The sequence below is a fragment of the Ursus maritimus genome, unplaced genomic scaffold (genome assembly GCF_017311325.1).
Source record: "Ursus maritimus isolate PB19 unplaced genomic scaffold, ASM1731132v1 scaffold_127, whole genome shotgun sequence".
Classification (NCBI taxonomy): domain Eukaryota; kingdom Metazoa; phylum Chordata; class Mammalia; order Carnivora; family Ursidae; genus Ursus; species Ursus maritimus.
The window spans coordinates 22414-33742 of NW_024423642.1; the positions used below are offsets into that span (position 1 = coordinate 22414).

At 42.8% G+C, this 11329-nt stretch overlaps 1 long non-coding RNA gene across 1 annotated transcript in view; it reads left to right on the forward strand.

Moving 5' to 3' along the window:
* The window catches only part of LOC121102207, a 12603-nt gene extending 1511 nt beyond the window's left edge, over positions 1 to 11092 (forward strand). Inside the window, exon 2 of the long non-coding RNA XR_005834271.1 lies at positions 10839 to 11092. This is a non-coding gene — a long non-coding RNA (uncharacterized LOC121102207). The remainder of the gene's footprint in view (positions 1 to 10838) is intronic.
* The last annotated feature ends 237 nt before the right edge of the window (positions 11093 to 11329 follow it).

Genomic DNA, 11329 nt, shown 5'->3' on the forward strand with positions numbered 1-11329 from the left:
ACACAAATGAGTGAAAGCATATGATAATTGTCTTTCTCTGCTTGACTTATTTCCGTAATAATCCTGCCTCCAGTCCCATCCATTTTTGCTACAATTTGGATAATCATTCTTTTCTGATGACAGTCATATTCATTATATATATGGACAACATCTTCTATCCATTTGTCTGTTGAAGGGCATCTCAGGCTCATTCCACAGTTGGGATATTGTGGACAATGCTGCTATGAACATTGGGGTGCATATGGTCCTTCTCTTCACGATCTACTTCTTTGAGGTAAATTCCCAGTAGTGCAATTGCTGGATCATAGGGTAGCTCTTTCCTTTTTTTTTTTTTTTTTTTTAACTTTTGAGGAACCTCCACACTGTTTCCAAAGTGGCTGTACCAACTTACATTCCCACCAACAGTGTAAGAGATCCACTTTCTCCACATCCTCTGCAATATTTGTTGTTTATTGCCTTGTCGATTTTTGCCATTCTAACTGGTGTAGCTGGTATCACAATGTGGTTTTGATTTGAATTTCCCTGATGGCTAATGAGTTTGAACATTTTTCATGTGTCTGTTAGCCATTCATATGTCTTCCTTGGCAAGTGTCTGTTCATATTTTCTGTACATTTTTGATTTGATTATTTGTTTCTTCTGTATTAAGTTTGAGAAGTTCTTTATAGATCTTGGATACCAGCCTTTATCTGTGGGTCATTTATCTCCTCCCATTCTGTGGGTTGCCTCTTTCTTTTGTTGACTATTTCCTTTACTGTGCAGAAGCTTTTTATCATGATGAAGTCCCAAAAGTTCATTTTGCTATGTTTCCCTTGCCTTGGGAGCGCGTGTCTGGAAAGAAGTTGCTGTGGCTAATATCAGAGAAGTTACTGCCTAAGTTCTCCTCAAGGTATTTTTTTATTATTTTATAATTTTTTATTATGTTATGTTAGTCATCACACAGTATATCCTTAGTTTTGATATAATGTTCCATGATTCATTATTTGTTTATAACACACAGTGCACCATGCAATATGTGTACTCCTTAATACCCACCACCGGCCTTCCCAATCCCCCAACCCTACCCTCTGAAGCCCTCAGTTTGTTTCCCAGAGCCCATAGTTTCTCATGGTTCAATCCCACTTCTGTTTATCCCCCTTCATTCTTGCCTTCCTTCTCCTACTGATCTTCCTATTTCGTATGTTCCATAAATGAGTAAAACCATATGATAGTTGTCTTTCTCCTTGACTTATTTCACTTAGCATAATCTCCTCCAGTCCTGTCCATGTTGCTGGAAATGTTGGGTAATCATTCTTTCTGATGCTGAGTAATATTCCGTTGTATATATGGACCACATCTTAATCCAGCCATCTGTTGAAGGAGTATCTCAGCTCCTTCCACAATTTAGCTATTGGACAGTGCTGCTGATGAACATGGGGTACATATGGCCCTTCTCCTCACACTCGTCTGTAACTTTGGGGTAAATACCCAGTAGTGCAATTGATGGATCATACTGTAGCTCTATTTTTAAGTTTTAAGGGACCTCCACACTGTTTTCCAAAGTGGCTGTACCAACTTGCATTCCCACCAACAGTGTAAGAGGGATCCCTTTCTCCACATTCTTTCAAATTTGTTGTTTCTTGCCTTGTCAATTCTTGCCATTCTAACTGGGTAAGGTGGTATCTCAGTGTGCTTTTGATTTGAATTTCCCTGATGGCTAATGATATTGAACATTTTTTTTTTTCATGTATCTGTTAGCCATTCGTATGTCTTCACTGAAAAAGTGTCTGTTCATACCTTCTGCCCATTTTTTAAATTTGATTGTTTCAAGGGTATTGAGTTTCAGAAGTTTTGTCTTTTTCTTTTTTTATATAATGATTTTTATTATATTATGTTAGTCACCATACAGTACATCCCGGTTTCCAATGTAAGGCTCGATGATTCATTAGTTGTGTATAACACCCAGTGCACCATGCTGTCGTGCCCTCCTTACTACCCATCACCGGCCTATCCCATTCCCCAACCCCCCTCCCTCAGAGGCCCGCAGTTTGTTTCTCATAGTCCATAGTCTCTCATGTTTCATTCCCCTTCTGATTACCCCCCTTTCTTTATCCCTTTCTTCCCCTACTGATCATTCTAGTTCTTATGTTCCATAGATGAGAGAAATCATATGATAGTTGTCTTTCTCTGCTTGACTTATTTCACTTAGCATTATCTCCTCCAGTCCATCCATGTTGCAGCAAATGTTGAGAACTCGTTCTTTCTGATAGCTGAGTAATATTCCATTGTATATATGGACCACAACTCTTAATCCAGTCATCTGTTGAAGGGCATCTCGGCTCTTCCACGTTAGCTATTGTAGACATTGCTGCTATGAACATTGGGGTGCATATGGCCCTTCTCTTCACTACATCTGTATCTTTGGGGTAAACACCCAGTAGTGCAATGGCTGGATCATAGGGTAGCTCAATTTTTAACTTTTAAAGGGACCTCCACACTGTTTTCCAGAGTGGCTGTACCAACTTGCATTCCCACCAACAATGTAGGAGGGATCCCCTTTCTCCACATCCTCTCCAACAATTGTTGTCTCTTGCCTTGTCTATTTTTGCCATTCTAACTGGCGTAAGGTGGTATCTCAGAGTGGTTTTGATTTGAATTTCCTTGATGGCTAATGATTTTGAACATTTTTTCATGTGTCTGTTAGCCATTTGTATGTCTTCATTGGAAAAGTGTCTGTTCATATCTTCTGCCCATTTTTTGATTTGTTTATTTGTTTCTCGTGTATTGAGTTTGAGAAGTTCTTTGTAGATCTTGGATACCAGTCCTTTATCTGTAGTGTCATTTGCAAATATCTTCTCCCATTCCGTGGGCTGCCTCTTAGTTCTTCTGACTGTTTCCTTGGCTGTGCAGAAACTTTGAATCTTGATGAAGTCCCATATGTTCATTTTATCTTTTGTTTCTCTTGCCTTTGGGGATGTATCATGAAAAAGGTTGCATTGGCCGATGTCGTAGAGGTTGCTGCCTATGTTCTCCTCTAGAATTTTGATGGATTCCTGTCTCACATCGAGGTCTTTCATCCATTTCGAGTTTATTTTTGTGTATGGTGTGAGATAGTGGTCAAGTTTCATTCTTTTGCATGTAGCTGTCCAGTTTTCCCAGCACCATTTATTGAAGAGACTGTCTTTTTCCCACCGGATGTTTTTTCCTGCTTTATCAAATATTAGTTGACCAAAGAGCTGAGGGTCCATTTCTGGGCTCTCTATTCTGTTCCATTGGTCTATGTGTCTGTTTTTGTGCCAGTACCATGCTGTCTTTGTGATCACAGCTTTGTAGTACAGCTCAAAATCCGGCATTGTGATGCCCCGAGCTTTGTTTTTCCTTTTCAACAGTTTCTTGGAGATTTGGGGCCTTTTCTGTTTCCATACAAATTTAAGGACTGTTTGTTCCAGTTCTTTGAAAAATGTCCTTGGTATTTTGATTGGGATAGCATTGAAAGTGTAGATTGCTCTGGGTAGCATGGACATTTTAACTATGTTAATTCTTCCGATCCATGAGCATGGAATATCTTTCCATCTTTTTATGTCTTCCTCAATGTCTTTCAAGAGTGATTTATAGTTTCTAGAATATAGGTCCTTTACGTCTCTGGTAAAGTTAATTCCAAGGTAACGTATGGTTTTTGGTGCTATTGTAAATGGGATGGATTCCCTAATTTCTCTTTCCTCGGTCTCGTTATTCGTGTACAGAAATGCAACTGATTCCTCAGCATTGATTTTGTATCCCGCCACGTTACTGAATTGCTCTATAACTTCTAATAGTTTGGGAGTGGCTTCTTTTGGGTTTTCCATATAGAGTATCATGTCATCTGCAAAGAGAGACATTTTGACTTCTTCTTTGCCGATTTGAATACCTTTGATCCCTTTTGTTGTCTGATTGCTGTTGCAAGGACTTCTAGTACTATGTTGAATAATAGTGGCGGATGGGCATCCTTGTCGAGTTCCTGATCTTAAGGGAAAGGCTTCCAGCTTTTCCCCATTGAGAATAATATTTGCAGTAGGCTTTTCATAGATGGCTTTTATGAGATTGAGAAATGTACCTTCTATTCCTACACTCTGAAGGGTTTTAATCAGGAAAGGATGCTGTATTATGTCAAATGCTTTTCGGCATCGTTGAGAGGATCATATGGTTCCTGAGTCTTTTCTTGTTGATATGATGTATCACGCTGATTGATTTGCGAATATTGAACCACGCTTGCATCCCAGGTATGAATCCCACTTGATCGTGATGGATAATCCTTTTAATGTACTGTTGGATTCTATTAGCAAGTATCTTGTTGAGGATTTTGGCGTCCATATTCATTAGGGAAATCGGTCTGTAATTCTCCTTTTGAGGGGGTCTTTGCCTGGTTTGGGGATCAAGGTAATATTGGCCTCATAGAATGAGTTTGGTAGCTTTCCTTCTGTTTCTATTTTTTGAAATAGCTTTAGGAGAATAGGTATTATTTCTTCCTTGAATGTGTGGTAGAATTCCCCAGGAAAACCGTCCGGGCCTGGAGTTTTGTTCTTTGGAAGGTTGTTTATCACTGACTCAATTTCTTCATAATTAATTGGCCTGTTTAAGAAATCAATTTCTTCCGGTTTCAAACTTGGTAGTTTATAGGTTTCCAGGAAGGATTCCATCTCTTCCAGATTGCTTAGTTTATTGGCATATAGCTGTTGATAAAAATTTCTAATAATCCTTCCAATTTCAATGGTGCTCGTCGTGACCTCTTCTTTTTCATTCATAATTTTAATAATCTGGGTCCTTTCTCTTTTCTTTTGGATAAGTCTTGCCAGTGGTCTGTCAATTTTATTGATTCTCTCCAAGAACCAGCTTCTAGTCCTGTTGATCTGCTCTACTGTACTTCTGGTTTCTGCTTGATTGATTTCTGCTCTAATTTTGGTCAACTGCTTCCTCGTGCGTGGATTAGGCCTGTCCCTCTGTTGCTGTTCCAGCTTTTTGAGGTGAGAATATAAAAACTGCATTTTAGATTTTTCTATTCTTTTGAGTGAGGCTTGGATGGCTATGTATTTCCTCCTTAGGACTGCCTTTGCAGTATCCCATAGGTATGGACCATTGTGTTTCCATTCTCGTTGGTCTCCATAAATTGTTTAATTTGATTTTTGATTTCCTGGTTTATCGAGTCATTCCTGAGCAGGATGATTCTTAGTCTCCAAGTGTTTGAGTTTCTTCCAAATTTTTCCTTGTGGTTGAGTTCCAATTTCAGAGCATTGTTGTCTGAGAATATGCAGGGCATAATTTCAATCTTTTGGTATCGGTTAAGACTTGTTTTGTGTCCCAGAACATGGTCTATTCTTGAGAATGTTCCATCGGCATTAGTATAGAATGAGTATTCTTTGGTTCTGGGGTGTAGTGTTCTATATATATATATCTATGAGGGCCGACTTGTCGAGTATGGCATTCATAGCCTATGATTGTTTGCTTGGTTTTTGCCAGGGTGTTCTGTCTATTTCTGAGAGTGGAGTGTTGAGGTCCCCTACTATTAATGTATTTTTATCTTTATGTCTCTTTATTCTGGTTAAGAGTTGGCTTGTGTATCTTGCTGCCCCCCTGTTGGGGGCATATATATTTATAATTGTCATATCCACTTGTTAAATACATCCTTTAAGAATAATATAGTGTCCTTCTGTGCCTCTAACTATATTCTTTAGTTTAAAATCCAATCTATCTGATATGAGAATTGCTACCGCAGCTTTCTTTTGAGGTCCATTTACGTGAAAGATGGTACTCCATCCCCTTACTCTCAGTCTGAATGCATCTTTGGGTTTGAAATGAGTCTCTTGTAGACAGCAAATGGATGGGTCATTTCTTTTTATCCAATCTGCAAGTCTGGAGCGCTTTATGGGAGCGTTTCAACCATTTATTGGCACTAAGAACTGAGAGATAGAATTTTAATGATGCCATGTTGCCAGTAAATATTTGTTTGTATCGGTTGTGACTTTCTGTTCTCTATCACTCTTGGGGCCTTTTTACCTTTATAGAACCCCCCTTAATATCTCCTGTAGGGCTGGTTTCGTGGTTACAAAATTGGTCAATGACGGGCAATTCTGAAATGTCTTTATTTCTCCATCAATTCTGAATGACAGCCTTGCTGGATAAAGGATCCCTGGCTGCATGTTTTTCTCTGAAAGAGCTTTAAAAATGCCCCCCCAACCCTTTCTCTCATTCCAGGTCTGTGTAGACAGGTCTGACGTAATTCTGATGCCTTTGCCTTGGTACTTGAGAAATTCTTTGCCTTGGCCGCGTTCAATACTGTATCGTTGGATCTAATATTTGCGAAATGCACTATGACGTGAGAAATTCTTTGCCTTGGCCGCGTTCAATACTGTATTGTTGGATCTAATATTTGCGAAATGCACTATGACGTGATGTGGCATACCTTTGTCGTGGTTGAGCTTGGGAGGGGTCCTCTCTGCCTCTTGGACATGAATGTTTGCTTCCCTCGCTAGATTTGGGAAGTTTTCAGCTACAATTTGTTCAAATATCTCTTCTAGACCTCTGTTTTTCTCCACCCCCTCAGGGATGCCGATGATTCTGACATTGGATCATTTCATTGAGTCAGTAATCTCCCGTAACCTACATTCGTGGGCGTCGATTTTTTTAAAGACCCGCTTCTATTTTTGTTTTTTCCTCTATTAACCCATCCTCCAATTCACTAATACGTCCTCTGCTCGGTGACCCTGGCCGTCAGAGCCTCTAGTTTTGCCTGCATTTGGCTCATAGAATTTTTAATTTCTGTCAGATTCGCTCTCATTTCTTTCCTTAGGGATTCTATATTCTCAGTAACATTTTCGTTAATACTTTTTCCAATTCTACTCATCATTTTCACCCTCGTTACTCTGAATTCCATTTCTGATAATTTGGTTACATCCATATCCATTATTTCTGTGGCAGAGGCCACAGACTCACTCTCTTTTCTTTGCTGGGGGAGGGGGCTTCTCCTTCTTGTCATTCTGATGAGGAGAGTTTGCGGGGTTGTCCAGAGCCCAAATTATGGACTGGGTCCCAGCCCGTGCCCCTTGTTTTATAGGGATCTTGGGGATGTGGGCTTCTTCTTTAAAGATTTTATTTATTTATATGTGGCAGAGAGCCAACCAGTGAAAGAGGGAACACAAGCGGGGGAGTGGGAGAGGAAGAAGCAGGCTCCCAGCGGAGGAGCCCGATGAGGGACTCCTTTCCGGAACGCCAGGATCACGCCCTAAGCTGGAGACAGGTGCTCAATGACTGCGCCACCCAGGCGCCCTGTGTTGTGGGCTTCTTGATTTTTCAGCCTGTCTTCTGTGTGCTAGGGGAGGGGCCTGCCACGCGGATACTCAGGCAGCCCTGTTTGGGTAGAGTCTCCGTGTCCTCTGTGAGGGGGGAGGGGATGGGCACGCTGTGAGCCGGTATTTCCAGGCTTTTGTTCTCTGGCAGCTTTCCCTGGCGGTTTGCTGTGCCTCTTCTGAGAGTCCGAGCAGCAGCGGCCGAGTTTCAGCCTCTGTCACAGAACAGAGGGATTGCGGCCCGTTCTCCACTGATGTTCTGGCCACTTTAACTCTGTTTCTGTTGGTGCTGCTCAACCCTGTAGCCTTCGGGGATGTTATCCCACACCCTACGTCCCAGCCCTCACTTCCAGGGCCGGCGCATCTCTGTCCTTTGTGTTTCTAAAGCCGCCAGCCACCAGCTACCCCCGTGCGCTCCCGGATCTCTGGGTCTCAGTCTATTTCCGGTGAGCACACCGGGATTCCAGTGTTCCGGAGTTCCGTGAGAAGCCGGTGGCGTGCCTCTGGTTCAGGATCTCAGTCCGCTGTTTCGTGGGTGCCGTCCGTGAATCCGCCCGCTCCCCCATGCAGGTGGCCCACCAGCAGCCAGCTGCCAGCTGCCCCTTGCACGCTCCGGGAGCTCCCAGTCTCAGTCTGGATCCAGTGAGCACACCGGGATTCCGGAGTTCCGCGAGATGCCTGGTGGCATGCTCCCGGTCACCGGACTCTGTCCACTCTCTCGCGTGTGCCGTCCGTGAGTCCGCCCGCTCCCCCTTGCAGGTGGCTACTGCTTCCCGGTGTCTGAACGCGGTGGCTCCCTCCTCTTTCCGTTTATCTTCCAATATCTGTGCGTGGTTTCAAGGCTCTCCGCTTTGTACATCACTACTCAGCGCTGGAGATGTTCATTTGTAGAGATCCAGATGTATCTTCCTGTGTCTCAGGCTGATTCCGTGGTTGTTTAGACTGGTCTGGTACCTATCCAGCTTGACTCAGGGGACCGGCTGAAAAAGGGGTCCCCTACTCCTCTGCCATCTTAACTCCTCCCAACTATTGGGCATGTGAGCTTCTTGATTTTTCAGCCTGTCTTCTGGGGGAGGGGTCTGCCATGCCAATACTCAGGCAACCCTCTTTGTGTAGAGTCTCTGTGCCCCCTGTGAGGGGGGATGGGGATGGGCACACTTTGAGCCGGTATTTCTACGCTTTTGTTCTCAGAGAGTGGCTTTCCCTGCTGGTTTGCTGTGCTCTTCTGAGAGTCAGAGCATCAGTGTCCGAATCTCAGCCTCTGTCTCAGAACAGAGGGATCGCAGACCATTCTCCACTGATGTTCTGGCCACTTTAACTCTTTTTCTGTTGGTGCTGCTCAACCTTGTAGCATCCTGGGATGTGCGCCCCACACCCTGCGTCCCAGCCCTCACTTCCAGGGCCAGTGCATCTCCGTCCTTTGTGTTTCTAGCACCTCCAGCTGCCAGCCGGCCCTGTGTGCTCCCGGAGCTCCCGGTCTCAGTCTGGTTCCAGTGAGCACACTGGAGCTCCGTGAAAAGTGTGGTGCCGCGCGCTCCGCGCTCACGGTCCCAGTCTGTTCTCTCACGGGTGCTGGTCTGCGAGTCCGCCCGCTCCCCCATGCAGTTGGCTACCACTTCCCAGGGCCTGCACGCGGTGACTCCCTCTCCCTTCCGTTTATCTTCCAATATCTGTGCGCGGCTTCATGGCTCCCTGCTTCGTACCTCAATACTCAGTGCTGGAGATGTTCATTTGTATAGATCCCTATGTATCTTCCTGCGTCTCAGGCTGGTTCCGTGGATGTTCAGGCTGGTCTGGTACCTATCCAACTCGACTCAGGGGTCCCCTACTCCTCTGCCATCTTCCCCCAAAAGCAGAAGCTTTTTATCTTGATGAAGTCCCAAAAGTTCATTTTTGCTTTTGTTTCCCTTGCCTTGGGAGACGTGTCTGGAAAGAAGTTGCTTTGGCTAGTGTCAAAGAAGTTACTGCTTATGTTCTCCTTAAGGATTTTCATGGATTCCTGTCTCTCATTCATGTCTTTCATGAATTTTGAGTTTATCTCTGTGTGTCGTGTAAGAGAATGGTCGAGTTTTATTCTTCTGTATATAGCTGTCCAATTATAGCAGCACCATTTATTGAAGAGACTGTCGTATTACATTGATGTTTTTTCCTGATTTGTTGAAGATTAGTTGACCATAGAGTTGAGGGTCAATTTCTGGAGTGTCTATTCTGTTCCATTTGTCTATGTGTCTGTTTTTGTGCCAGTACCATGCTGTCTTGGTGATCACAGCTTTGTAGTATAGCTTGAAATCAGGCAAAGTGATGCCCCCAGCTTTGTTTTTATTTTTCAACATTTTCTTGGCGATTTGGGGTCTTTTCTCGTTCCACCCAAAGTTTAGGATTGTTTGTTCCAGCACTTTGAAAAATGATATTGGTGTTTTGATAAAGATGTTTTTGAAAGTGTAGATAGGGGTGCCTGGGTTGCTCAGTCGTTAAGCGTCTGCCTTTGGCTCAGGGAGTGATCCCGGGGTTCTGGAATCGAGCCCCCCATCAGGCTCCTCTGCTGGGAGCCTGCTTCTTCCTCTCCCAATCCCCCTGCTTGTGTTCCCTCTCTCACTGCCTGTCTCTCTCTCTGTCAAATAAACAAATAAAATCTTTTAAACAAAGTGTAGATTGCTTTGGGTAGCACGGACATTTTAACTATGTGTATTTTCCGATCCATGAGCATAGAATGTTTTTCCATCTTTTTGTGTCTTCTTCAATGTCTTTCATCAGTGTTCTGTAATTTCTAGAGCTGTGTACATTTAAATGCATAGAGTAGTATCTAGGAAGAATTTATACTTGTGTTGTCTTCTGGATTTAGAAGGACTGAAGAAAGGGAGAAGCTTGTGTAGCAAGAGTTTTGTGTATGGTGGATTATATACTGTTCCATTATATTCATGTATCATTTGTGTAAATAAATATGGGACACCTGGTGGCTCAGTCAGTTAAGCATCTGCCTTCAGCTCAGGTCATGATCCCAGGGTCCTGGGATTGAGTCCCGCATCAGGCTCCTTGCTCAGCGGGGAGCCTTCTTCTCCCTCTGCCATTCCCCCTGCTTGTGCTCCCTCTCTCTCTCTCTCTCTCGGATGGATAAATAAATAAAATCTTTAAAAAATAAATACAGATTTTCTAAGGAACGTAAGAATGTGTTGAAGGCTAAGAGGTTCAACATGCAGCCAGTTGATCAGTTAAGGAAGCCTAGAAAAAGGAGAAACACAGAGAAAGACTTTCCAGCAGTTTTCTTAAGGAAAAGCCTCTAAGGAGATGGAAAGATCTGGTCTAGCGGTACATGAATCTTCACTGTGCAGTCAGACTCATCATATATAAAGCAAGATGCCAGTTACCAGCATCCTCACTTAAATTTTATGTTTATGAAGAAATGCCCTAATAATTCTGTTTTTCTTGTAACCCACCTAGAAGGGAAACCGTTTTATCTTGTCAACAATCATTTCTGACCTGTGTGATAGTTGCATTTCTCAATATAAATTAATAAATTCTCCTCCTGTGTTTATATCTTTCAGTCCTATGATATAATCAGCATAATTTCATCTCCTGAATTTGGATGACTTCTGGGACATAACCAAGATCAGGCTGTAGACGTCTAAGATTGAAGGCCATGGCCTGGATTCTGGTGAACTCACCAAGGCAAATAACCCCTGTGAGATGGTCCTGCAGCAATCAATCAATGCTATATTTTGTGACACCCAGTCCTTGCTGTGTAACTTTGACGTCCTATAAATCCATTAAGGTCCCAATAAATTTTGTCTCTCATTGCTCTTTTAGTTCTATATGACTACTATGTAATAAATTGTGAGATTTTAGTAAATGTTTTATAATAACTCCAAATACAAAATATTACTAAAATTGTTGTCAAAATATGACCTTTTTTCCTACAGATGACCATCTACTCATTTTTTATAGTGTGAAAATATCAAGGAAGTGTGTGGGGGATATAAAGGGTAAAATCTGAAAAAAAGAATTAAGTTTCCAGTACATTCTCTTCACTTTACTG